The sequence below is a fragment of the Rutidosis leptorrhynchoides genome, chromosome 7, assembly GCF_046630445.1.
Source record: "Rutidosis leptorrhynchoides isolate AG116_Rl617_1_P2 chromosome 7, CSIRO_AGI_Rlap_v1, whole genome shotgun sequence".
NCBI classification, from domain to species: domain Eukaryota; kingdom Viridiplantae; phylum Streptophyta; class Magnoliopsida; order Asterales; family Asteraceae; genus Rutidosis; species Rutidosis leptorrhynchoides.
This window is the reverse complement of record NC_092339.1, coordinates 229,263,165-229,287,135: the sequence shown is the minus strand read 5'-3', so window position 1 is coordinate 229,287,135 and position 23,971 is coordinate 229,263,165. Positions and strand designations below refer to the sequence as shown.

Here is a 23,971-nt window from a genome sequence, read left to right as displayed (position 1 = left end):
TTGCACACAGTCGATAACCTGATGTAATCATTAACAATGTATTAAAACCTTATTACAGTTTAAGTCCCCAATTAGTTGGAATATTTGACTTCGGGTATAAGGATAATTTGACGAGGACACTCGCACTTTATATTTATGACTGATGGACTGTTATGGACAAAAACCAGATGGACATATGGAATAATTCAGGACAAAGGACAATTAACCCATGGTAATAAACTAAAATCAACACGTCGAACATCATGATTACGGAAATTTAAATAAGCATAATTCCTTTATTTTACATCTCATCGCACTTTTATTTACTGTCATTTTATTTATTGCACTTTTAATTATCGTACTTTCAATTATCGTATTTTTATTTATCGTCATTTATTTTACGCCTTAAATTAAGTCATTTGTATATTTAATATTTTACATTAGGTTTTAATTGCGACTTAAGACATAAAATCGAAAAACCGGTCATTAAACGGTAAAACCACCTTTTTATAATAATAATAATACTACTTATATATACATATATATATATATATATATATATATATATATATATATATATATATTATACAAATATAGTTTTTAAAAAAATATAGCGTTAAACTTGGCTAGCTCCCTACGGAATGAACCGGACTTACTAAAAACTACACTACTGTACGATTAGGTACACTGCCTATAGTGTTGTAGCAAGGTTTAGGTATATCCACTCTATAATTAAATAAATAACTTGTGTAAAATTGTATGGTATTTAATAGTATTTCGTAGTAAAAATATAACTATTTCGTATACACCTCGTATAACATCAAGTATTTTTGGCGCCGCTGCCGGGGAACAAAGCGAAATGCTATAAAAAAAATTTAGTTTTTAAAATATTTTTGTAAAAATATAATATTTCTTATTTTGTAAAAATATTTTATTTTAGTAATAAGTGTTAAAATTACAAAAATATAAAAACATAAAAATATTTATGTATACATTTTTAAGTGTCTAAAAATAAGTTTATATTTTAGAGTTATAAAACTAATAAGTAATATTTTTTTTATTATATAATATTTTATATAAAGATAAATCGGAAAAAAAATATAATTAAAACTGAATCGGGCTTGGAAACTGTAGCAGCCCAATTTGTGATCTGAACCTCTGGGCCATGCGACCGCATGAACGGGTAGGCAAAAATACATGCTATCGCATGACAGGGCTGACAGGCTGAACCTCGGACGTAATAATTACAGATTAGGGTTTATATATTTTATTTTATTTTCTTTAACCTAATTAGGGTTTAATTAATATATATATATATATATATATATATATATATATATATATATATATATATATATATATATATATATATATATATATATATATATATATATATATATATATATATATATATTTAGTTTAGTTTTAATTTGTAATTTTAAGTTTAAATATTATTATTAACTTTATAAATTAATACTTTTATTAAATAATAATATAAAAATAATATTTTTATAAAAATAAGTAATTTTATCATTTTTTATATCTTTTTATAGATTGTATATTTTAATCTTTTAATTTGTAATTTGTATTTTTATCGTTCGTAACTAGTTTTAAACTTAGTTTTTGCCGTAGTTATTTTTTATTTCTAGATTTTTAGGTTTTGCCGTAAAATCCCTTAAGTGCTTTTTCTATAGACTAAGATTTAGGTGCTTTAGAATTTTGCGACGCCGTATTTAATAGATTTTAGTGCCTAATTAAATTATTGCCGTTTTGGATATAGAATTCCTTTAAGTTTTATTTTTTTAGACGCAACTTTTAATATTTAGTTTTTAGAATTTTAAGTTTCGACGCTTTACTTTGTTATTATTATTTTTCGACGCTTATTTTTCGACCTTTTATTTTTCGACGTTTTTCGACGCATTCTTTTTCTTTCTTATTTCTCGACGCTCTAGTTTTTAGGACATAGAATTTTCTTTATTTTCTTCAAACTTCGACGAAAAATTATTTTAAGCGGTTAAATTGATAGATATCCAAAATTTTCTGGTTCGTAGTAATAGTTGGATTTGTTAGTGGCGAGTTGTGGGCTTCCGATTTAAAGGGTCCTGGCTACCTGCTGCATCTATTGGCTATTCGAAACGTGGGCAAAATCAGAAAAGTCTATTAATTTGATAACTTATATAATTTTTATCTTTATAACTAATAGGATATTCTGTGAATGCACCGAGCAAAACGTTCACCACCTTTCATACGTTCACCACCTGTAACTCGATCAAGACATCTAGATAATATTGTCGCCGTTGATTTTTCTTTAGAATCTTCATCTAGTCGACCAAGTACTCCGATTCAAATTTCCGATAATCCATTTTTTGAACCCAACCTCACAAATTAGAATCCGGAGGATATTCAGTGACAATTCAGAGATCCTGAACCACTAATCATTCCTCCTGAACCACAAATCACCCATCCAGAGATTGTCGAGGAAGAAACCATTAAATCAGAATCCTCTAGTGATTCAGATTCAACAATTTCAATAATGGAAAATCTGGAACCTCTAAGTATGGAAGACCGAATGAGAGCTAAACGCACTGGCCAAGGTCACGCAATTACTCAACCAGACATTAATGCACCAGATTATGAAATCAAAGGACAAACCCTACACATGGTAACTAATCAATGCCAATTTAGTGATGCGCCGAAGGAAGATCCAAACGAACATCTTCGAACCTTTAATAGGATCTGTACACTATTCAAAATCTTAGAAGTTGAGGATGAACAGATCTATCTCATGTTATTTCCCTGGACTTTAAAGGGAGAAGCCAAAGATTGGTTAGAATCGTTACCTGAAGGGGCGATTGATACATGGGATGTCTTAGTTGAAAATTTTCTTCAACAATTCTTTCCGGCATCTAAAGCCGTGAGACTTCAAGGAGAAATAGTTACGTTCACACAAAAGCCAAATGAAACTCTATATGAGGCATGGACAATATTCGAAAAGTTGTTGAGAGGATGTCCTCAACATGGTTTACACACTTATCAAATAGTACAAATATTCTATCAAGGATGCGACATTACTACACAAAAAGACATCGATATAGCAGCTGGTGGTTCCATTATGAAGAAAAATACAACTGAAGCTTACAAAATTATTGATAACACTGCTTCCCACTCACATGAGTAGCATTAAGAAAAATACATCGTTAGATCATCTAAAGCGGCTAGAGCCGATTCTAGCCATGACTTTGATTTCATTTCCGCAAAGATAGATACTTTCGAAAGATGAATGGAAAAGATGACGAAAGATATTCACGCAATACGAATCAGTTGTGAGCAGTGTGGAGTACCACATTTGACAAAAGATTGTCTCAGTATTGAACAAACAATGGAACAACGAGAGAATATTTTATACATGAACCAAAGGCCTGGAAATAATTGTCAGAATAATTATCAACCGCCAAGACCAAACTACAATCAAAATCAGAATTATAACCGAAATGTTCCATACAATAACCAACAAGGTCCTAGCAATCAACAAGTATCTAATAATACTTACAATCAGCAAAGACCTATTTTTCTAATTAGAAGATATGATGTCGAAGCTATTTGAATCTCAAACTCATTTTTCACATCTCAGAAACAAATCAATGAACAAAATGCTCAAGCATTTAGAAATCAACAAGCTTCTATTCAAAATCTGGAACAAGAAGTAAGCAACCTAGCAAGGTTGATAGGTGAAAGAAAACTGGGAAGTCTACCTAGCGATACAAATGCTAACCCACGGAATGAAACAGCTAAAGCCATTACCACAAGAAGTGGTATTACACTTAAACCACCTGAAATACCTGTAATTTCTGATGACGCTATTCCTACTACACATGCACCACAACCTGAGCAAGATAAGGAAAAAGAACCAGTAGTTGAAAAGGTTAATGAAGATAACACAGTTAAGGCTAAACCTTATGTTAAACCATACCAACCACCACTTCCTTACCCAAGTAAAATGAGAAAAGAAAGGCTTGAAGCCGAGCAATCCAAATTCTTGGATATGTTTAAACAAATAAATGTCAATCTTCCTTTCATTGATGTGATTTCAGGAATGCCAAGATATGCTAAATTTCTGAAAGATCTAATCACAAATAGAAAGAAAATGGAAGAACTCTCGGCTGTTACTATGAATGCTAATTGTTCTGCAGTGTTGTTGAATAAGATACCAGAAAAACTCTCTGGTCCAGGAAGTTTCACAATTCCATGTTTTCTGGGTAGTCTAAGTTCAATAGAAGCATTGGCAGACTTAGGTGCTAGTATAAATTTAATGACATATTCATTATACACTAAACTAAACCTTGAAGAATTGAAATCAACACGAATGAGCATACAACTAGCAGATCAATCAGTAAAATATCCTAGAGGGATAATGGAGAACATGCTAGTTAAAGTTGGTACTTTAGTATTTCCAGTAGATTTTGTTATTCTGGACATGGAAGAATTGTTAGAAGAATTTCCAGAATTACAAGGAACAGGAGAATGTTCTTTAGGAGAAGGAACTGAACCAATTGATGAAGCTGAAATGTTAGCCGCACTCATGGCTAATGAATACGAACCAACAACAGAAGAACTTCAAATGTTAAAAGAGGAAGACAGATATCGATACAAATCATCGATAGAAGAACCACCGACATTAGAGTTAAAGCCACTTCCAAACCATTTGGAATACGCTTATTTACATGGTGAATCTGAATTACCTGTAATAATATCGTCTTCTGTTACGGAAAATGAAAAATCTCGACTCATTTCTGTGCTAAAAGCTCATAAACCAGCTATTGCATGGAAGATTCATGACATTAAAGGTATAAGTCCTTCGTATTGCACACATAAAATCCTTATGGAAGAAGGTCATAAAACCTATGTGCAACGCCAACGAAGACTAAATCCTAATATGCAAGATGTTATTAAGAAAGAAATTATTAAACTGCTAGATGCAGGTTTAATTTATCCAATCTCTTATAGTCCATGGGTAAGCCCAATTCAATGTGTACCTAAGAAGGGTGGCATGACTGTCATCACAAATGAAAAAAATGAGCATATTCCTACTAGGACTGTAACGGGATGGCGTGTTTGTATTGATTATAGAAAATTAAATGACGCCACCAGAAAAGATCACTTTCCCCTACCTTTCATTGATCAAATGTTGGAAAGATTAGCCGAAAATAGTTACTATTGTTTTCTTGACAGTTTTTGCGGATATTTTCAAATTCCAATAGCACCCGAGGACCAAGAAAAAACCACATTCATGTGCCCTTATGTTACTTTTGCTTACAAACGCATGCCATTTGGACTTTGCAACGCCCCTGCAACCTTTCAAAGGTGCATGATGGCGATTTTTCACGACATGATAGAAGAATGCATGGAAGTTTTCATGGATGACTTTTCAGTCTTCGGTGATACTTTTGAAACATGTCTAGTTAATCTTGAACTAATGCTTATTAGATGCGAACAATCAAATCTAGTTCTTAATTGGGAGAAATGCCATTTTATGGTTAAAGAAGGCATCGTTCTTGGTCATAAAATTTCAAAGGAAGGAATTGAAGTGGATAGAGCTAAAGTAGATGTAATTGTTAAACTTCCACATCCCACCAATGTTAGAGGAGTTAGGAGTTTTCTAGGGCATGCCGGTTTTTACCGACGTTTCATAAAAGACTTTTCTAAAATTGCCACTCCTATGAATAAACTCCTAGAAAAGGATGCTCCATTCATCTTTGCAGATGAATGCATCAAATCTTTTAATATTCTTAAAGAAAACTCACTAATGTGCCGATCATGATAACTCCAAATTGGAATCTACCATTTGAACTCATGTGCGATGCAAGTGATTTTGCAATGGGAGCCGTTGTAGGTCAAAGGATTGAAAATGATTTCAACCTATTTATTACGCTAATAAGACATTACAAGGAGCACAAACGAATTACACAACTACTGAAAAAGAACTCCTTGCAAGACAGTGGTCTATACCGACCATTCTGCTTTTAAATACCTATTTTCAAAACAAGATGCTAAACTACGATTAATCCGTTGGATCTTACTCTTACAAGAGTTTGATATTGAAATCCGAGACAAAAAGGGAGCAGAAAATCTTGCCGCTGATCATCTTTCTCGTCTTGAAAATCCTGAATTAGAAGTTCTAAATGAATCGTCTATACAAGATAACTTTCCTGATGAATATCTTTTGAAGATCGATTATAATGAAATTCCATGGTTTGCAGACTATGCAAACTACTTAGTGTGTGGATTCCTTGAAAAAGGGTTGTCGTACCAAAAACGAAGGAAATTCTTTAGTGATATAAAACACTATTTCTGGGAAGATCCACATTTGTTTAAAAGTTATCCCGATGGAATAATATGCCGATGTGTATTCGGAGATGAAGCTAATCAAATTTTAAACCATTGTCATAAAGGACCAACAGGAGGGCATTATGGGCCTCAACTCACAGCAAGAAAAGTCTATGACGCTGGATTCTATTGGCTTACAATTTTCAAAGACGCACACCTTCTTTGTAAATCCTGTGATGCATGTCAAAGGGCCGGAAAAATAAGTCAACGTGATGAAATGCCACAAAATGTCATTCAAGTATGTGAAGTATTTGACGTTTGGGGTATTGACTTTATGGGTCCATTTCCAAAATCTCATAATAATCTCTATATTCTCGTTGCCATTGATTATGTATCTAAATGGACGGAAGCACAAGCTCTCCCAACTAACGATGCACGAGTTGTAGTCAACTTTTTAAACCGTATTTTTGCTAGGTTCGGAACACCGAAAGCTTTAATAAGTGATCGGGGTACTCATTTTTGTAATAATCAACTTGAGAAAGTTCTCAAAAGATATGGAGTAACTCATAAAATCTCAGTCGCTTATCATCCACAAACAAGTGGACAAGTTGAAAATACCAACCGAGCATTAAAACGTATCCTAGAGAAAACCGTAGGATCAAATCCAAAGGAATGGTCCATGAAATTGGAGGATGCACTCTGGGCTTTTCGAACAGCCTACAAAACTCCAATTGGAACCACACCTTTTAAACTTGTTTACGGAAAAAAATGTCCCCTTCCAGTAGAAATTGAGCACAAAGCATTTTGGGCTTTGAAGACATGTGTAATACCTCGTCAGAATCCACTAACGGAATATTAACTCCTGGTCCCACAGTTTAGCGGTCACGCTCTCTATATGAGACGTTTCCGAAAAGTATTCGCATTAATCATGAAAACAAGTCATTTATTTAAGAAAATGTAACTGAAAACATTTTACATCAATGACTAAAGTATATGAACCCAAAACAACAGAGAAAACTGTTTAAATGCGAATATTTATTCTTGAAATAAAAATAGAAATCATGCTGGATGCCATCCAGTTCTAGCAGCTAACAGCACATAACTTCAAATAAAGCGAAAGCACTAGCTCTATGTACCTGAGATGAAACATGCAAAACGTCAACGAAAAACATTGAGTGAAACTACAGGTTTAGTAAATCATTTCGTAAGTTAGGCCACAATATTTTCTTGGAAAACATCATAGGAAAAGTATACATTATCATGAGCACTTGATTATAAAACTTTAACCTTTGCGTAGGCCGAGCCCACGTCTTTCGTTTACCCTATACTGGTGATACACCGATCAAGTGTACATGTAACAACTACATAAGCACCTGTTTAACGTTGCGGTGAGGTTTGTCAAACCTAACGGTACCGTCCCTATAAGTCGAGCTTACAAAGTAATTAATATAATCAAGCTAAGGGATTTTTGATCTGAACTCATATGTATAATCTTAGTAAGTTACTTGTGCCAAACACGTAAAACATTTTTAAAAAGTATGCATCTCATCCCTATAAAAACGTAGTAGGGACTGTAGACTCACCTTAGCAAAAGCACTCGTAAAGATCTTAGCAAACTGTACTGTAGTCGAACACTCTCGACTGAACAACGCAACCTAAAAAGTAAATCACCTTAAGTATACACTAATAGGTCAAACCTAGTCAACCCATAGTGTACGTAAAGTCCTAGTGCTCAGACTGACTCAACAAACATGTAAAAGTCAACTAATCCAAGCAAGTCAACGAAAGTCAACCAAAGTCAAACCAAAAGTCAACTCGGTCAAATAGGTCAACTAAAGTCAAACATCTCAGTAAGTCATGCAAACATAGTCAACGAATCATACTTAAGTCATATAACATGTTATCGCTCGTAATTTAGTAAATCGCATTTTCCACATCTTAAAGTAAACCTTCGAAAATCATACATCGAAAAGAAATACACTCATAGCGCATAGCACATAATTCATAAAATTATGATCAACTCCAGATCTTAACTAGACTTAAAATCGATTCCAAAAAGTCCAGCCAGGGCCTCATACGATAAATAAAAGTCTAATATCAGAAAGGCTCAAGTTCAGGTTCATTACAGAAAATTCTGCTCGCGCGTCAGTTTTTAAACATTTTTCATAAAATATATAAAATAGATATTAATGAATGGACAATTGGCGTCATCTCAAGACATCTTAATATTTTAGTGTTAAAATAATAAGAAGCATTTCTTTAGCCAATTCGTACAGATTTGCAAAACATTACAGACTCATCAGTTTTTGAATATCAACCGGACACATCACAAAGATTAGCATTTATCTCATGGAAAATCACGTTCTTGCAAGTTCGCATACAAATGAAACATGTCAAGGAACATCTAAAGTAACAAATTCCAGAAGCTAAAAGTCTAAAATAATTTCTAGTTCATTCTAGCAATTTTTATGTAAACTTAAAAACAGATTCAGCATTCTTTACTAACTAAAACTTCGTTTAATCATATCGGAAGCATTACATAACCTTTTAACACAAATATTTAGTCTAAATTGCATAAATTTTCACAAAGAATACAGTAGCACAACTTTCATAAGCTAAAACACAAAGCATGCAACTCAGAAAATTCGGATTTCATGCAAACCCTAACGTAAACTTCGATTACGTATATCTTGAGCATACGATAACGAAATCACGCAAAATCGGAGTCTAAAATTAATAAATTTTCGATATCTTTCTAATTAAACATATTAAAAAGTCAGATCTCATATCAATTTAATCAGATCATCAATAAACAAATTTGTTTTTCAATCATACAACGTTAATTTCGCAATCAATCAACAATTAGCAATACTAGACACCATTAATTGAGCACTAGACTCTAATACACCATGTAATTGATCAAAAAACTGAATTAATAAAATTAGGGATAACAATTATACCTCAAACAATCAAATTGCTTATACTATCGCGTAGAGAACGATGCGTAGAACAACGTTCGTGTACGGGGTTTCTTCAAATTTCAACTTTTGAAGGTGGTATGGTGGTGGTAATGGCCGACGGACTCAAGGGGGAGGGAGAGGGATTGATTTAGAAGAATTATGAGGCTCCTAGCTTTCTAATTTTCCTTTTATACCTAGGTTAGGGCCTAATTACACTAAAGGGCTACTAGTAACAAAGCATAGGTCCAAAATAAGTCCAACAAGGGGTGTTGGGGAAGGGTTCGGCCGAATGGCCCTTTTATGGGTGTTCGGGCTCGTTTTTGCTTAACTCTTGGTACGCGCGTGGTTCGTTTCGAGTGCCGTTAACCGTACCGGGTCTCCAGAACGTTAACTAGTCGTTGAAACGCAATCACCGAGTTTAATTCATTAAATAATTAATAATAAATTAAAAATAATTTTCTTAAAGTCAATAATTATCGAAAATAATTATTGTGTCGTTTTTCTGAGTTCCGTAAACTGAAAAGTCTTCTAGACGATAAACTTAATCGTAACGTTTTCTAGTTCTTTCGCTATCCGAAATAAATCGTAAATTAATATAACATATTAATTCAAACATTTCTCTATTAAGTATATATTTAATTTAATTAAACAAACAAGTCTAAGTAACCACCATTAAATACTTAACAGACAACTAACGATAGTAAACGAAAAAAGTCGGGTTGTTACATTACCCACCTGTTATAAAAATTTCGTCCCGAAATTTTAGTGGTCATCCGCCGTAGTTGTCTCCTCGGGAGACAGTTGCGGATACTTAAGCCTCATCTGATCTTCACGCTCCCACGTGAATTATGGTCCTCTTCGGGCATTCCATCTAACCTTAACCAATGGAATTCTGCTTTGCTTTAGTTGCTTAATCTCGCGATCCATAATCTCAGCAGGTTCTTCAATGAAATTAAGCTTAGGATCTACTTGCACTTCATCTAATGGAATCACTAAACTTTCATCTGATAAGCATCTCTTCAAATTGGAAACATGAAAAGTATCGTGAACCTCGCTAAGTTCCTGCGGTAGTTTCAATCTATACGCTACCGGTCCAATTCGTTCGGTAATCTCAAACGGTCCAATATACCTCGGACTTAACTTTCCTCTTTTTCCAAAGCGCACTACACCTTTCCAAGGTGACACTTTAAGCATAGCCTTGTCTCCAACCTGAAATTCCAAATCTTTCCTTTTAAGATCTGCATAGCTCTTTTGACGATCTCGTACTATTTTCATTCTTTCTCGAATCTGCACGATTTTCTCAGTCGTTTCATGTACAATCTCCGAACCAGTTAACTGACTATCTCCTAACTCAGTCCAACATAAAGGCGATCTACACTTTCTGCCATACAGTGCTTCAAAAGGCGCTGCCTTTATACTCGCATGATAACTATTGTTATAGGAAAACTCTACTAACGATAGATGTCTATCCCATCCAATTCCAAAGTCAATCACACAAGCTCTTAACATATCCTCTAGTGTCTGAATCGTTCTCTCACTTTGACCATCAGTCTGAGGATGGTATGCAGTACTCATATCTAAACGAGTTCCCATAGCTTCTTGCAAAGATTGCCAAAATCTGGAAAAAAATCTACTGTCTCTGTCGGAAATAATAGATAGCGGCACTCCATGTCGTGAAACTACTTCCTTTATGAATATCTATGCCAACCTCTCCATCTTATCCGTTTCCTTAATCGGTAGAAAATGAGCAGACTTCGTAAGACGATCCACAATAACCCATATCGTGTCATAACCTCCTACCGTTTTAGGAAACTTAGTGATAAAATCCATCGTAATATTCTCCCACTTCCATTGGGAAATCTCTGGTTGTGTCAGTAGTCCTGACGGCTTCAGATGGTCTGCCTTAACTTTAGCACAAGTCAAGCACTTACCAACATAAGTAGCGATTTCAGCTTTCATATTAGGCCACCAATACAGTGCCTTAAGATCTTGGTACATCTTGTCGGATCCAGGATGAATATAATACCTCGTTGTAGCGAACCGACAAAATTGTCATTGATGGCGCTGCTAACTTAGGTCTCGTTACGTGGTCGTAGTCCCTATATGAGACTCGTTTGACCAAAATTATGTCGCGTTCTTTTGAAACGTATCATGCTTGCAAAGTTTAGTTTACAAAACCGTTCGACAACAATTTTAAGTTTGTAAAAGTATAAATTATGAATGAGATAATTTGCGACATAATTAGTTTAAATCACGGTTGCTATAAATAGCGTAAGTATGTAAACGATGTGTTTGAATCCAAAGGTGCTATCACTAGCGTATGTATGTATGTATGCTTGACCCCAAGCAAGAAATCAGAGTGTATGCATATATGCTTGACTCCAAGCAAGTATGAGTGTACGCAGAAGCATGTATCAAATAGCCAAGTATGAACCTGAGAAACATATAGAAAAATGTCAACGAAAAACGTTGGTGAAATCATAGGTGTTTTAGTAAATGTTGTATTTGAAGCACAAGATTTAGTATAAGATGATTATCAAAATCATTTGCATTCCAAAGTTGTTGTTTGTATCCTGGGCACCCAATTATCAAACTTAACTATTTTGCACCCTTTGCGTAGTGTTAGAACATACACTAGACCCGAAAATATATTTCATCCGCTAATGGTAGCGAACCGTCCGAATGAGGCTCGTCAAGCCCATGTGATCACATAATATAAGTTCACGTTTACACCCTGCAAGTGTAACTAATAATAATTGAATTGAGGCTTTTTGTTCAAACCTGTACGTGGAATGTTCATTTTCGTACTTGTGTTCAAGTGTAAAAGTATGATACGTATATGTTTCTCATCCCATAGTTTAAAGCATAAAAGTTGTTGAAAGATGGGACTATGATCTCACCTCGAGTGCACGAGTATAAAAGTACTTCACAAAGTAAACGTGTGCATGAAAGTTTCTTAGCCTTGACCTAAACAAGTAAGTTGTATCAATACCGGGTAAGACATAAACAAGGTCGGTCGAAATGTGTTCAATTAGTCCTATGGCTCGTTATGACTCGATTAAATATAGCATGTGAATCACGTTGTCAAGTTTCATGCAAGAATCAAGTATAAAATAAGATTTGAACGATTGCTTAAGTGTTTGGTTAAGTTTGACTAAAAGTCAAACTCGGTCAAGTCAAAGTCAACGAAAAAGTCAACACATTCGGGTCGGGTCCCGAACTATTTTTTGAAGTTTTTAATCATATATAAGCATGTTAGAACAAGTTACATGTGAATCGGAGGTGCGTAGCGTAGCAAACATTTTCCAAATTTTGAACATGTAGGTTAGAACCCAAACACGGAAAATGCCGCGCCGCGATAGAGGAGGGCCGCGCCGCGACATTAGGCGTGGCCTGGCACCTGGGCTGTTTCAATTGTTCAAGTCTCTATCCACAATTCAATTTAGCACAAAACACAAACCGTAAACACTTAGAATACGTATCTTATATCGTTGGAAAGCTCTTTTGACAAGGAATACAACTAACTACCTTTCACCAAGCAAAAACATCAATTACAATAACCGAAATCTCATCAAGTGATCAATAAAGGTTTATTTTCAAAGTTTCAAGTTCATCAAATGCATCTTAAGTTTCGGGAATCCAATTCACACATATGATATGCCATTTTGAAGGTAATGAAACATACATTACAACTAAACACTTACTAATAACATTTCATGGCATTCGAAACATCAAAAGCTCGTTTTAAGTCTATCAAACCCTAACCAAAATCTACAAAAATCAATATTCATGTTTTTGAAGTTTTCTTAATCAACCTACGCATCAAAACGAAGCTAGTGATACTAGTAACACAATTAAAACATGAACTTTAACAAATTAACAACATTAACTCATCCAAAATGCAAGATTAAGCAAACCCATTTCAAATGTTCAAACTAGTTACTCAAAACAACAAATCGAGCTAACAAATCATATATTCATGTTATACACGAGCCATAGACATTAACTAATACCATTTCAAGTATATAAAATGAATTTAGAGAAATTTAGTGTTTTAGAAATTTTACCCAAACTTGTTGAAAGTGGTACCAAAATGTAGAGGATGAAGAGAGGATCACGAATATGTAATTTGTTTTGATGTTTGCTTCTTGATTTGGTTTTGGATGATGAATCTTTGTTGAGAGGATTTGAGAGAAATGGTGAAAGTTTTAAGGAAAAGAAAAATAAAAATGGTGGATAATGTGTGGTGGTGAGGATACCTTGACTAGTTGACCTAGTTAAGAGTTTAGTCTCTTGGAAAGTTTAGTCCCTCAAGTTTGTAGTCGGGTGCGGGAATTAACCGAACGAATATTTTAAAAATGCTCAAGTAACCGAGTGATGTTCTAATTAAATAGCGAGAATATTATGAACGTTAGTCAACGGAAACTACGAATTTAAATAACGAAAGATATTTATTAAAAAAAGACAGTGTTAAAAATAAATTTAACGAAAAAATGCGGGATGTTACATTACCTACACCTTAAAAGAAATTTCGTCCCGAAATTTAGTTGGAAGTAGTAGTTGTTGTTTCTTCTTCAAAACCTTGCGTTGTAAATTCTACGAATAAGTGAGGGTAATTCCTTCGGCATTTCAACGAACTTTGACAGTCGGGATTTTTACATTGGTTTAAAGTTTGGTTTCACGATTTACAGTTTCAACCGGTCCTCCTAGGAAGTGAAGTTTATCGTTGATATTAAGTTCATCAAAGAGGATAACAAGTTCTTGTTTCGCAAGACACGCCTTTAAGTTTGATACACAGAATGTAGGGTGAACGGAATTTGTTTGAGTCGGAAGTTCGAAACGGTAAGCATCGGGTACAAAACGCCCCAAGATTTTAAAAGGATCAAAATATTGCAGATTTAGCTTTCTACGTTTTCGACACAGATTACACCTTTTCAAGGAGCGACTCTTAACATTTTGTGGTTTCCCACATGGAATTCGAAAGGTTTAGGTCTAACATCAGCATAGCTCCTTTGGCGACTACGGGCCGTCTCGAGCCTTTCTTGGATTTGAAACGATTTTAACGGTTACTCCATGAATGATTCCGGGTTCAGTGACTTGATTATCATTTACTTGGTTCAACAAAAGGAGAATGACATTTCCGGTCATATAAGATTTCAAAAGGTGTGACGTTAAGACTTGAATGATAACCATCGTTGTAAGAGAATTTGGTTAAAGGCAAAAACTTTTCTCAAGTAAATTTGAAGTTGATAATGCAAACTCGTATTATGGTTTCCAAGGTTTGAATCATGTGTTTTCTTGGTCCGTCGGTTTGTGGATGATACGCGGTACTCATGTTTAAACGTGGTCCCGAGGCTTTTTGTAAGGCACTCCGAAATCTAGAAGTGAAATGAGAATCTCGATCCTAAACGAGGTACATTTCTTTAAGGTATATTTGAAAAAGTTTGTTAGGACTTGAAAACGTTTGTTGGAACAAGTTTCTGTTTCTCAAGAACTTTTCGCCGCAGAAGATTTATCGGTTTCTAAAAATGTTCGTTAGGACTATTCACCCTCGAGGCGAATACTAGTATAACGTGAGGAGTCTATCCCTCCATTGAGAATTTAGAATAAAGATTTCCTTACTCAAAAGTGCGAGTGTAAGGCGAGAGAGGTTTCTTCCTCAATGTGAGCATACCAAGCATTTTGTAGTTCGTCGATAAAATTGTTCGAAAACGAGATAGTATACACGTATAGCATATGGTTGAAGTCGAAGGAATTTGTCATTCATTCGGAAGCATAAGTATGGTTCGATAATAATCGACGATGTATCCTGGGTATGGTTGTTATCAGTATTCTCGGAGTTATCGGATGTTCAAACAAGAAAAATGAAGTCATGTACATGGCACATGGTGGTGATTAGGTTGATCGAGTCCAATCACCATCACGAGTCATTAGAACTTTGGTATGACTTACCATAATATAACCACGTTGATCGAGTGTCGTTATATTACGCTAACTCATACCTCCATCCCCACATCACTCCATAGATTCAGGTTCGTGTAATCGTGAAGTTTTAAAATGAACAAAGCATAGCGACATCACCAACGTGACTAGTATTTAATCGCAAGAATTAGTGCAACTCTAAAGAAGCATTCCCCGAGGGAAGTGTATAAATGATTGTTCACGTCAATGAGGTTCAAGTCAAACAATAATGTCTTTAGGCGAGAAAAGAGTAACGAATCATGATAACGAGTAGTACGCAACCGTAGTGATAAGTAGTGACGACGATACTCACCTAGAGTAGTGATGGCAGTAACAAGAAGTGGTAGATAGTAAGGTACACCGGTGTGACACCGATAGTAAGTTGAAACGGTGGCGAATAACAATCTGGGAGACAGAGTTCCCGAACAAGTGTGACTAATGAAGTCGTCATCATCCTTACGTATATGAATCCTGAATTTACGCGTGTTACCAGAAAGTTGCAGAATACGAGTTCGTATGATGAAAACTTGGTACCATTAAGAAGTTTTCCTAAGAATGATTCAAGTATAATGCACAAGTAGTCAAGTAAGTGCTATCTATAGCAAATGTATGTCAGAATGCAATGGCTAACTATCCGGTTGTAGTCTAGATTCACTAATGCGTCCTAACGACTCTGTCAGACACACTAATGCACATCCTAGTTCCCTATAACCAACGCTCTGATACCATCTGTAGTAACCCGACAAAATCGTCATTGATGGTGCCGCTAACTTAGGTCCCGTTACATGGTCGTAGTCCCTATATGAGACTCGTTTGACCAAAATTATGTCGCGTTCTTTTGAAACGTATCATGCTTGCAAAGTTTAGTTTACAAAACCGTTCGCCAATAATTTTAAGTTTGCAAAAGTATAAATTATGAATGAGATAACTTGCGACATAATTATTTTAAATCACGGTTGCTATAAATAGCGTAAGTATGTAAACGATATGTTTGAATCCAAAGGTGCTATCACTAGCGTATGTATGTATTATGCTTGACCCCAAGCAAGAAATTAGAGTGTATGCATGTATGCTTGACTCCAAGCAAGTATGAGTGTACGCAGAAGCATGTATCAAATAGCCAAGTATGAACCTGAGAAACATATAGAAAACTGTCAAAGAAAAACGTTGGTGAAATCATAGGTGTTTTAGTAAACGTTGTATTTGAACCACAAGATTTAGTATAAGATGATTATCAAAATCATTTGCATTCCAAAGTTGTTGTTTGTATCCCGGGCACCCAATTATCAAACTTAACTGTTTTACACCCTTTGCGTAGTGTTAGAACATACACTAGACCCGAAAATATATTTCATCCGCTAACGGTAGCGAACCGTCCGAATGAGGGTCGTCAAGCCCATGTGATCACATAATATAAGTTCACGTTTACACCCTGCAAGTGTAACTAATAATAATTGAATTGAGGCTTTTTGTTCAAACCCGTACGTGGAATGTTCGTTTTCGTACTTGTGTTCAAGTGTAAAAGTATGATACGTATATGTTTCTCATCCCATAGTTTAAAGCATAAAAGTTGTTGAAAGATGGGACTATGATCTCACCTCGAGTGCACGAGTATAAAAGTACTTCACAAAGTAAACGTGTGCATGAAAGTTGCTTAGCCTTGACCTAAACAAGTAAGTTGTATCAATACCGGGTAAGATACAAACAAGGTCGGTCGAAATGTGTTCAATTAGTCCTATGGCTCGTTACGACTCGATTAAATATAGCATGTGAATCACGTTGTCAAGTTTCATGCAAGAATCAAGTGTAAAATAAGATTTGAACGATTGCATAAGTGTTTGGTTAAGTTTGACTAAAAGTCAAACTCGGTCAAGTCAAAGTCAACGAAAAAGTCAACACATTCGGGTCGGGTCCCGAACTATTTTTCTGAGATTTTTAATCATATATAAGCATGTTAGAACATGTTACATGTGAATCGGAGGTGCGTAGTGTAGCAAACATTTTCTAAATTTTGACCATGTAGGTCAGAACCCAAACACGGCAAATGCCGCGCCGCGACAAAAGAGGGCCGCGCTGCAACATTCTGCGTGGCCTGGCACCTGGGCTGTTTCAATTGTTCAAGTCTTGATCCAAAATTCAATTTAGCACAAAACACAAACCGTAAACACTTAGAATACATATATTATATCGTTGAAAAGCTCTTTTGACAAGAAATACAACTAACTACCTTTCACCAAGCAAAAACATCAATTACAATAACCAAAATCTCGTCAAGTGATCAATAAAGGTTTATTTTCAAAGTTTCAAGTTCATCAAATGCATTTTAAGTTTCGGGAATCCAATTCACACATATGATATGCCGTTTTGAAGGTAATGAAACATACATTACAACTAAACACTTACTAATAACATTTCATGGCATTCGAAACATCAAAAGCTCGTTTTAAGTCTATCAAACCCTAACCAAAATCCACAAAAATCAATATTCATGTTTTTGAAGTTTTCTTAATCAACCTACGCATCAAAACGAAGCTAGTGATACTAGTAACACAATTAAAACATGAACTTTAACAAATTAACAACATTAACTCATCCAAAATGCAAGATTAAGCAAACCCATTTCAAATGTTCAAACTAGTTACTCAAAACAACAAATCGACCAAACAAATCATATATTCATGTTATACACGATCAATAGACACTAACTAACACCATTTTAAGTATATAAAACGAATTTATAGAAATTTAGTGTTTTAGAAATATTACCCAAACTTGATGAAATTGGTACCAAAATGTAAAGGATGAAGAGAGGATCACGAATATGTAATTTGTTTTGATGTTTGCTTCTTGATTCGGTTTTGGATGATGAATCTTTGTTGAGAGGATTTGAGAGAAATGGTGAAAGTGTTAAGGAAAAGAAAAAGAAAAATGGTGGATAATGAGTGGTGGTGAGGATACCTTGACTAGTTGACCTAGTCAAGAGTTTAGTCTCTTGGCAAGTTTAGTCCCTCAAGTTTGTAGTCGGGTGCGGGAATTAACCGAACGAATATTTTAAAAACGCTCGAGTAACCGAGTGATGTTATAATTAAATAGCGGGAATATTATGAACGTTAGTCAACGGAAACTACGAATTTAAATAACGAAAGATATTTATTAAAAAAAAAGACAGTGTTAAAAATAAATTTAACGGAAAAATGCGGGATGTTACACTCGTCTTATGTGCCTCTTCTAGCACTAGCTCTCTTAATCCGCCAAATTTCGGTATCCATATTCTATCGATAAAATACCGGGTTCCATCATCTCGAGTGACAAACTTCTTATCGATTCCTCGAAGTGATTCAGTAGCAACATTCTCTTCTTTCAATGCTTCTATTTGTGCGTCACGTATCTGGGAAGTAACGTTCCTTCGAATAGTCAAGTTCTATGGTTTAACTCAAATAGGCTTAATTCTCTCCTTCCTACTCAAAGCATCTGCCACTACATTAGCCTTACCAGGATGATAGCTGTTTCTGATCGAAAATATGTTGCAAACTCTTGTGATCCGTGAATACAGTGAACTTCGTACCATACAAATAGTGTCTCCACATCTTCAATGCAAAAACTATAGCACCAAGTTCTAGATCATGAGTTGTATAATTCAATTCGTGTATCTTTAATTGTCGGGATGCATATGCAATCACTTCCGTAGGTTGCATTAACACACAACCATAACCTTGCCGTGAAGCATCGCAGTAAACTACGAAATCCTCGGTTCCTTCGGGTAAAGACAAAATCGACGCAGTCATTAACTTCTCCTTTAACAACTGAAATGCAGCTTCATGCAATTCTGTCCACTCATACTTCTTACCTTTGTGAGTCAAAGCTGTTAACGGTCGGGCAATAGTAGAAAATTGTAGCGACCCGACCAAATCATGTTTGACGGCGCCGACTACTTAGGTCCCGTTACGTGGTCATAAGTCTTTAACATGACGTTTGACCAAAATATGTCGCATTCATTTCATAAGTAAAAGGATGTTTCAAGTTTACAAACATAGTTCAAAAGACTAGTTACATTACAAAGTTTAACGTATGAATGAAACCTATGCGACACAATTTAAAGTAGTCAAAAGACGCTCCAACTATGCATGTATACTCGACATCCAAGCAAGTATCAAAAAGAGTGCGGAAGCATGTATCAAGTAGCGTTCAAGGACCTGAGAAAACATATAGAAAACTGTCAGCGAAAACGTTGGTGAAATCATAGGTGTTTTAGTAAACGTTGCATTTGAACCACAAGATTTAATATAATTTGATTATCAAAATCATTTGCATTCCAAAGTTGTTATTTGTTTCGCGGGCACCCAATTATCAAACTTAACTGTTTTTCACCCTTTGCGTAGTGTTAGAACATACACTAGACCCAAAAATATATTTCATCCGCTAACGGTAGCGAACCGTCCGAATGAGGCTCGTCAAGCCCATGTGATCACATAATATAAGTTCATGTTTACACCCTGCAAGTGTAACTAATGATAATTGAATTGAGGCTTTTTGATCAAACCCGTACGTGGAATGTTCATTTTCGTACTTGTGTTCAAGTGTAAAAGTATGATACGTATATGTTTCTCATCCCATAGTTTAAAGCATAAAAGTTGTTGAAAGATGAGACTATGATCTCACCTTGTATGCACGAGTAATAAGTACTTCAATAAGTAACGTGTGCAAAGAACAATGCTAGTCTTGACCTAAACAAATAGGTCGTATCAATATCGGTAAACGCGATAGGTCAAAGATGTTCAATTAGTCCTATGGCTCGTTACGACTTGATTATGTAGCATGTGAATCAAATTGTCCAAGTTTCATGCAAGATACAAGTATAGAAACAAGTTAGAAAGATTGCATAATCATTTGGTTAAGTTTGACAAAAAGTCAAACTTTGGTCGGTCAAAATCAACGAAAAAGTCAACACGTTCGGGTCGGGTCCCGAACTATTTTTCTGAGGTTTTTATTCATATATAAGCATGTTAGAACAAGTCTCATGTGAATCGGAGGTCCATAGCGTGCCAAACATTTTTCATATAATTGACAAGTAGGTCAGAACCTGAACACGGCTTAGGTCACGAGTCGACCCAGGATTGCTGCGCCGCGGCGATCAACGGGTGCTGGTACCTGGTCAGTCTCAATTGTCCAAGTCTCAAATCAAACTTCATTTTCACATAAATCACAAACCGTAAACTCTTACGACACGCATTTTATATCTTTGGAAAGCTAATTTGACAAAGAACACAACTAAACACATTTCATCAACCAAAAACATCATTTGCAATAACCGACTTTCCAACATTTAATGCTCAATTAATGCTCAAATTCATAAATGCACAAAATAGGATTCGGGAATTAAATGCATCCCTATAATGCGCTGTTTCGTAGGTAATCAAGCATATAATACAACTAACTACTTACTAACAACAATTCATGGCATTCAATACATCAAAAGTTCATTTCAAGTTCACCGAACCCTAACCCAAATTCACCAAAAGCACTAATCATGTTTATGAAGTTTTCTAAAACAACCTACACATCAAATTGAAGCTAGTGATGTTAGGAACACATTTAATACATGCATTTATAACATTTAACAACATTTAAGCAATCAAATCATCAATCAAACACACCAAACTTTCAAGTTCATGCTAGTTATCAAACATAACAAGATCAAACATATAATGCATATATTCATGTTAGACTTGAGCCATAGACACTAATTAACAACTTTATAAGTTAAAAACATCAAGAACACAAAATCTAGTGATTTTAGAAAGTTACCCAAACGTAATGAAATCGGTATGGAATCGAAGAGGAAGTTGCAAGGATTCCAAATATGTAATTTGTTTTGCAAGACACCCGCTAGCTTGGATTTAGATGATGATTCTTTGAAATGGTGTTTTGAGAGAAAATAAGAAAGTAGTGAAGAAAATGGAAAAAGAAAAGGGAATTAATGAATGGATGAGAGTGAAGGGTTGACTAGTTGACCTAGTCACCTCTTTGCTCTCTTGGCAACAATGGTCTCTCTAGTTTCATTCGGGTGCGTGAATTACCTAAACGAGACATTTTAAAACGCGTATTAACGAGGGATGTCATAAACATATAATGGAATTTAAATAGTTAAATGGAAAAGTAAACGGAAAAAGGCAGGATGTTACATTACCTACTCCTTAAAAGAAATTTCGTCCCGAAATTTAAGTAGGCGTAGTAGTCGTTGTTTCTTCCTCGGGATCTTGCGTTTCCGGAACTGAGAACAAGTGAGGGTATTTCTTTTGCATTTGATCTTGCCTTTCCCAAGTAAACTCGGGTCCTCTTTTGGTGTTCCAATGGAATTTGACAATCGGGATTCGGCTTTGTTTCAACATCTTGACGGAGGTGTCCACAATCTGAACCGGTTCCTCCACAAAATGAAGTTTGTCATCAATACTAAGTTCCTCGAGAGGGATGACGATATCGGGTTCGGCAAGACACTTTTTCAAGTTAGATACATGGAAGGTAGGATGAACGGAGTTCAGTTGAGGCGGAAGATCTAAACGATAAGCAACGGTTCCAATACGCTCCAAGATTTCGAAAGGACCAATATACCTTGGATTTAGCTTCCCGCGTTTCCCAAAACGGATTACACCCTTCCAAGGCGCGATTTTTAACATTACTCGGTCACCGACTTGAAATTCGAGGTTGTTGCGTCTTTTGTCGGTGTAGCACTTTTGACGACTCCGGGCCGTCCGAAGCCTATCTTGGATTTGTACGATCTTCTCGGTGGTTTCGTGAATGAGTTCGGGTCTGGTGATTTGCACGTCGCCTACCTCGGCCCAACAAAGAGGTGAACGACATTTTCGACCATATAACGCTTCAAAAGGTGCGGCTTTTATACTCGCTTGATAACTATTATTGTAAGAGAACTCAGCGAGAGGTAAGTGCTTGTCCCAAGCTTTTCCAAAATCGACAACACAAGCTCGTAACATGTCCTCTAAGGTTTGAATTGTGCGTTCGCTTTGTCCATCGGTTTGAGGGTGATATGCGGTGCTCATGTCTAAACGCATTCCCAACGCTTCTTGCAAGGTACCCCAAAATCTAGAAACAAAACGGCCATCTAGGTCGGAGATAATCGATAAAGGTACACCATGTCGGGCTACGATCTCCTTGATGTAAAGTTGTGCAAGTTTCTCCATTTTGTCGGTCTCCTTCATGGCGAGAAAGTGTAAGGATTTGGTGAGATGGTCAACAATAACCCAAATGGTATCATAACCGCCCGTTGTCTTTGGTAACTTGGTGATGAAGTCCATCATTATTCTTTCCCACTTCCATTGCGGGATTTCGGGTTGTTGAAGTAATCCGGACGGTCTTTGGTGTTCGGCTTTGACTTTGGAACATGTCAAACACTTGGCAACATAAGTAGCTACGTCTCTTTTGATGTTCGGCCACCAATATTGTTCTTTAAGGTCGTGGTACATCTTATTGGCACCGGGGTTAATCGAGTATCGTGACTTATGGGCTTCATCTAAAATAAGGTTTCGTAGGTCCCCATATCTAGGCACCTAAATCCTTCCGGTGAAATATCGGAGTCCGGTCTCCCTAATTTCGAATCGAGAGACGAGAATGTTCAAGAGCTCGTGTGAATCGTTTTCATCCTTGAGAGCCTCATCTTGGGCTACCCGAATTTGGCTATTAAGGTTGGTGTGGTTGGTGATGTTTAAGGCTCGGACACGAAGAGGCACCGCTCTTTCTTTTCGACTTAAGGCATCGGCTACTACATTTGCCTTTCCAGGATGGTAATGAAGCTCACAATCATAATCGTTTAAGGTTTCAATCCACCTTCGTTGTCTCATGTTTAGTTGCTTTTGATCAAAGATGTGTTGGAGGCTTTTGTGATTGGTAAAGATAGTACTCTTGGTTCCATAAAGATAGTGTCTCCACATTTTAAGTGCAAAGACAATGGCTCTAAGTTTGAGACTGAAATGTCCCGTTCTTATTGATTAAAAACGTTCCATATTAATTGATTTCGTTGCGAGGTTTTGACCTCTATATAAGACGTTTTTCAAAGACTGCATTCATTTTTAAAACAAACCATAACCTTTATTTCATAAATAAAGGTTTAAAAAGCTTTACGTAGATTATCAAATAATGATAATCTAAAATATCCTGTTTACACACGACCATTACATAATGGTTTACAATACAAATATGTTACATCGATATCAGTTTCTTGAATGCAGTTTTTACACAATATCATACAAACATGGACTCCAAATCTTGTCCTTATTTTAGTATGCAACAGCAGAAGCTCTTAATATTCACCTGAGAATAAACATGCTTTAAACGTCAACAAAAATGTTGGTGAGTTATAGGTTTAACCTATATATATCAAATCGTAACAATAGACCACAAGATTTCATATTTCAATACACATCCCATACATAGAGATAAAAATCATTCATATGGTGAACACCTGGTAACCGACATTAACAAGATGCATATATAAGAATATCCCCATCATTCCGGGACACCCTTCGGATATGATATAAATTTCGAAGTACTAAAGCATCCGGTACTTTGGATGGGGCTTGTTGGGCCCGATAGATCTATCTTTAGGATTCGCGTCAATTAGGGTGTCTGTTCCCTAATTCTTAGATTACCAGACTTAATAAAAAGGGGCATATTCGATTTCGATAATTCAACCATAGAATGTAGTTTCACGTACTTGTGTCTATTTTGTAAATCAT

At 35.7% G+C, this 23,971-nt stretch overlaps 1 non-coding gene across 1 annotated transcript; it reads right to left on the bottom strand.

The window, feature by feature from the left end:
- Nucleotides 1-2,896: 2,896 nt before the first annotated feature.
- Nucleotides 2,897-3,003, bottom strand: LOC139860744 (small nucleolar RNA R71). The gene has a single exon (XR_011763367.1). It is a non-coding gene; the product is annotated as a small nucleolar RNA R71 (small nucleolar RNA).
- Between the last annotated feature and the right edge of the window lie 20,968 nt (nt 3,004-23,971).